The sequence below is a fragment of the Choloepus didactylus genome, chromosome 9 (assembly GCF_015220235.1).
Source record: "Choloepus didactylus isolate mChoDid1 chromosome 9, mChoDid1.pri, whole genome shotgun sequence".
Taxonomy (NCBI): domain Eukaryota; kingdom Metazoa; phylum Chordata; class Mammalia; order Pilosa; family Megalonychidae; genus Choloepus; species Choloepus didactylus.
The window spans coordinates 68190503-68196502 of record NC_051315.1 but is presented as its reverse complement, the minus strand read 5'-3'; positions in this window follow the sequence as shown (position 1 = coordinate 68196502).

The following is a 6000-nucleotide window of genomic DNA, read 5'->3' as shown; positions in this document are numbered from 1 at the left end:
CAGAGACCCTGGATTTACTCTTTGCAACCACAAAACATTGCTCTAGAGAATTAGTTCAATTGTAGTGTATATGAAGTTCCAGGGTGGGATCTTAGAATCAACATTTTAAATAAGCAGTCTTTGAAATACATTGCTCTAATCACTTAACATCTCTCTCACCACCCCAAACTTTCTTCCCATTTTCTTCCATTCATTCTACCTTTTCTTAGTCTCAGAGGAATATGGCTAAATGTTCTAATTACACTTTTGACCTCATACCATCTCTTCCTTCACAGAACTTGTGGTGTCATTGACCCCTCTTACATCTCCAATCGTTCCCTTTCTCTTAGGCTTGATTAGTTAGTTCTCTCCTGGCCCAATGAATAGACCCACTTTGAACTTCTGCCTCATCTCTTTCTTTCCTTTCATTGCCAACACCAGATAACAGAAGGTTATATTCACTTTTCCATTTCCTCACCATCCATAATACCCTGCCTTTTGACCCCACCTCACTAATGACATGTTCCCTCAAAGTCACCCATGATCTTCTCATTGCCATATGGAATGATAATTCTAGAGCAGTTTCCAAAAAGTGTGTTTCAGAGGTTAATAGCTTTTATACTACTAATAAACAATTTTTTAAAGATTCTTATGGGTAAATACATTTGGTGAACTCTGGGTTAAACAAAATTAAACAAGTTATAGCATTTATGAGAGCCCTTTAAAATCTCCCAGGTGGGATATAGTGTGTAGCATCTTCCAAATTTATTTGATGTCAGAATCTTTGAACATCTTGAGGGATTAGCTCAGAGGAACATATTTTGGAAAATATTTCTTTGACAACACCTCATTCTTATTATATAGTACTGTTTTGACACTCATCATATGCCCCCTTATATATTTATTTTTTTTCCTAGTATTTGACCTAGTATATAAATCTAGCTTTACCCTTTCTGGGTACATATTGTGTCTTACATGTTTTCACATGCCAGGCTTCTAGAATGGTGGTTTACATACATATGGTACTCATTAGTGGGATTTTCCTCAGAACTAATAGAACTAGCAAATGTCTTTAACAATAGGAACTTCAGTACCTTGGCCACTAGGGGGATACACAAACGCCTCAGCCTATCTCAGATCCTCAAATCCCACCCTAAAGGCAGCTACGTACCCTGCCTACTCAGGACCACGCCCAGTCAGATAGCAGATACTAACTGCTATCCATTTCATGCTGTTGCCGCCAGCAACCGCAGAGCGAGTCATTGGCAAAGCAGAGCTCATCCAAGTCGACCAAGCCCAGATCAAGCTGAAGTTGATCCGATTGAAGTTGACAGACCTTAGACCACAACTGCTTTCAGCATGTCCATACTACCTGGGTTTAAGAGGTTTTTTTTTTTTTTGCCCTTAGCATTTAATTTTAGAACCTTTTGGAATTGAATTTTAGTGAAAACAATGCATTCTTGATGCACTATATAAACCTGAATCAATTTACTGTGGTAATAAAAGACAAGTAGATTAATATAAACTGCTCCAAGTGGTTTCTGATCAAGGACTGAAATTTATTTCATTGGAAATGATGTCAGTGTTTAATTTTGCAAGTTAAATAATCCTGACTTTACACTTGAAGGGAGTTTGGAGGAGATGAAAGGAATTTCCCTTTCATACATGTTAGAAATAAACTGCTTCTTTCGCCGGTGTTCATCAGTTTCACTGGTTAGTCCAAGTTGAGGCAATCAGTATCTTTATGAACAAAGAATCTTCTTATTGAAGAATTGGCATTGGCTCCTTTGTACAGTATTGTAAAATCCGAAGAAAAACCCTGTTGATACCACTTTATACACAATTGTTACCATCTGGACAATAACATTTATTATACTTAGAGGACACCTGTTACTTACTTTATGGTGAAGAAGGATATCCTTTCTGAAAAAGCCGGCACGAGAAAACTGAAATCCTAGCTCTTGCTCACTTTTCAGTCACCCCTGCTCAATCCTGCCTTCTGGATTACGTTCTTCTACATATTGCAGTAGAAGATGATAAACGACCACAAAGCCCTGACCTGCAGGGGTGCGACGCCGGGAGGAGGTCGCCGGTGAAGCCTCCCCCTCGGGCCCTCCCACCCCGGGCAGTCCAGGGACCCTCGAGAGCTCCTTGGTGAAAGCAAGGGGTCCGGCGAGACAAGCAGCAGCCGGAGGCCTGGGGCAGCGGGTCCGCGCGCGAGAAGGACGGCGGCGCCGGGAGGCGGGACAAGGGCGGCCGGCAGGGGCCTGAAGCGCGCTCCGCCTCAGCCTCACCCCAACACGGCGCCGCCGGGAAGGAGCCCCAGAGAACTGAAGGGGCCTCTGTGTTTCAGCCCTGCTCTAGACGCTCGGTCCTGGGAGTGGGGAGGGAGCAGTGAGCTGCTTGGGAATTAAGATACTTGTCTGATGCGTACCGGGTGGGGAGTGAGGGAGGAAAGGGAATGGAGAAGAGACATAAATTTTAGAAATTGCTGGGATTGGGAGAAATCAGTCTGTTCTGGTTTGCTAATGCTGCTGTTAAGCAAAATACCTGAAATGGATTGGCTTTTATAAAGGGGGTTTACTTGGTTACAAAGTTATAGTCTGAAGGCCATAAAGCGTCCCAGGTAAGGCATCAACAATAGGGTACCTTCACTGGAGAAAGGCCATTGGCATCTGGAAAACCTCTGTTAGCTGGGAAGGCACGTGGCTGGCATCTGCTTGCTCCCAAATGGCGTTTCAGAGTGGCGTTCTCAAAATGTTGCTCTTGGGGCGTTTTCTCCTCTGTGAGCTAGCTGTGAGCTCCTTCTGTCTGAGCTTTTATAGGGCTGCAGTGAACTAATCAAGGCCCAGGCCTCCATGGAAATTATCTCATCAGAGTTATCACCTACACTTGGGTGGGTCACAACTCCATGGAAACAACCTAATCCAAAGGTTCCAACTTAACACTGATATGTCTGCCACGTAAGATTGCATAAAAGGACGGGGAGTTTTGGGGGACATTAATACATCCAAACCAGCACAGGGTCTTAAGAAAAACCACAAGATAATTAGCAAAATAAATTCCCATTTATCCAATGGAAGGCAGGATATTTTTAAAAAGTATGGTAGGTAAAAAATAAATAAAAACAAGGAGAAACAAGTCTTAACAGTTATTACAAAAAACTTAAATGTATAAAACTTACAAAGACAGGCTGTTTCAATTAAAAATTGAAAAGATCTAGCAATAAGTGACTACAAAAGATATTTAAAATAATAAAATACAAAAAGGTAGAAAATAATATAGAAAAGATGTAACAGGTTTTATGAACCATAAGGAATTGAGGGAAGCAATTTTAACATCTGACAAAATTTAATTCAAGGTGAAAAGCATCAGAAAGGACAAAGAAGAACTTAATATACAGATAAAAAGAATTACTGATCAAGAAGATACAATGATCATGAAATGCCTATATTATCAAGAAGCAACAATGGTAAGACAATGCAAAGAAATAGATAAATTAATTCTATTTGTAGGTTTAATACTCATCATCAGAAATGAATTAAACATAAAAAGCAATGAATAATTAATTATATCAATAATTAATAACAATTAATGAACTCAAACTAATAAAAACATACAGAACTGTAGAACCAACCAACAAACAATATACATTCTTTCCATTATATGTGAAACATTCACAAAAATTTTCTATGACTTAGGCTACAAAGTCCAAAGAATCAACATCATGCAAACTTGGCTTTCTGGCCATAATGAACTAGAACTAGAAATCAGTAGCAAATTGAGAGCAAATGAAAATCATTCAACTACTTTTCTGTAGCTATGTAACCACGAAACCAAAATCAGATGAGGACAGTACAAGACAATTTCTCTTATGATTCAGTGGTGCTGAAGATTTTCAGTAAAGGTTAATTGTATTGCTATGTTGTTTCATTTTAACAGGAATTAAAAAAAAAATGTATTATAACTATATGGACACCATATTGTAAAACCAGTGAAGACAGGACAAGTCTGCCTTGTTTTCTTTTGTATCTGCGAGCACCTTCAGGCACTCAATAAATATTGGTAGACTGGAAAAGTGCATTGCTAAGGCCATTTTTCTGTTTACCATGAATTTATTCAATAGTCTTTAAATCTCTCTGAGGCAGAATAATGACCCTTCAAAGAGGACTGTGTACTAATCCCTGGAAACTGTGAACATGTTAGGTTACACAGCAACAGGAAATAAAAGTTACAAATGGAATTAAGTTTGTTAATCAGCTGATTTTCAAATAGGAATATTATCCATATGGACCCAATGTAATCCCAAGGGTGCTTAAAAATGGAAGAAGAACGCAGAAGAGACAGAACCAGAGAGGTGGCAGTGTGAGAAGGACTGACTCTAAAGATGAAGGTATGGGGCCATGAGCCAAGGGACAGGGGGGACTCTAGAACCTGCAAATGGATTCTCCCTAGAGGCTCCAGAAGGTGATGCACCTGGCCCACACCTAGATCTTAGCACACTGATCTACAGAGCTGTAAGTTGATACATTTGCGTCACTGTTTTAGTTTCCTAGACTCTTCAAACAAATAGCATGAAATGGATCAGGTTAAACAATGGGAATTAATTTGCTCACAGTTTGAGGCTGCGAAAAAGTTGAATCAAGTTGTCATCAAGGTGATGCTTTCTTCCTGAAGATACTGTGGCGTTCTGGGCTTGGCTGCCCAAGATTCTTAGTCCTTAGCTTGTCACATGGTGGGGCACACAATGGCATCTCCCTTCTCCTCTGGTTACGTGGATGTCCAGCTTCTTGGTTACTGTGGTGTCTCTCTCGGTATGAATTTCACTCTGTTTACAAAGGACTTCAGCAAATGATTAAGACCCATCCTGATTAAGGTGGGACACATCAGAACCTTGTCAAAAAGCCCTACTTACAATGCGAACCCACTGGATTAGGTTTAAGGACATGTTTTTCTGGGGTACATAAAGCTGCAAACCACCCCTGTCATTCTAAGTCACTAAGTTCTTGGTAATTTAATTACCACAACTTGTGGTAGCAAAAATAGAAAACTAATACACTCTCCAAATTGCCATTGTTTATGTTTTAAATTTTAATTTCCTTCATATCTGTGATTTTCCTTCATTTTGTTGCAACCACCTCCATATATATTTTTTAAATTCTGTTTTGCTCCACTACTGCCCATGTTTGTTTTCTTGTTGAAGTTTTTCTGATTGTGATCTTGGACAGTTACTTAAATCTTCTGAGTCTCAAACAGTTTCTATAACTTGAAGTTAATAATACCTCTTTTTTATGTTGTTGGAGGATTAGATATAATGTTTTAAAGCACTTAGTGCAGAGTAGGTTCTCAATAAATCCATATATTGTTGTATAAATATTGAATGTTCTTAATTGTTGAACTTGCTTGGAAGATAGAAAGAGAAGGAAGCCTACTTCTCATCATTGTGGCAGACCCTAAAATAGCTATACAAGAATTTTCATAATGTTTATTATCAAACACAGCCAAGAATTATAGTTTTTACATGTTGGTCAGACTCTGGGTGTTATTGCTTAATTTTTTGATGCATGCCACAAGATCACATAAGAATGTATTGCTTTCATCTTTGTTAGGTGCAGGTATTAGACCCTTTATGGGGGAGTCTTTTGTGTGGTAAATGGGAGCAATACAACTCTCCCTTGTAAATTTATCAAATAACAATACAACGCTTGTTATTTGATTTCAAAGGCCAAAGGGAGATCTTCCCTTAGTTTTCTCTGTAACTGGCTATATGCAAGAACCATTTTCAGAGTCAGGCAACCTGGCATATTTCTTCCAAAGTCAGTCATTGCAGTGGAGAATTTGAAATTTGAATCATAGTTGATAGAGCTGGAAAAAATCCTAGACATCACTTCCAACCCTTTCATTTAAAAATTTGGGATTTGCCTAAATTAAGAGACTTGGAAGTTGAGAGAGACTGGGATCAATAACCCTTAGACTTTTTTAGACCCCAATTTTTGGGGCTGGGGGAGACTAATTTTTTCC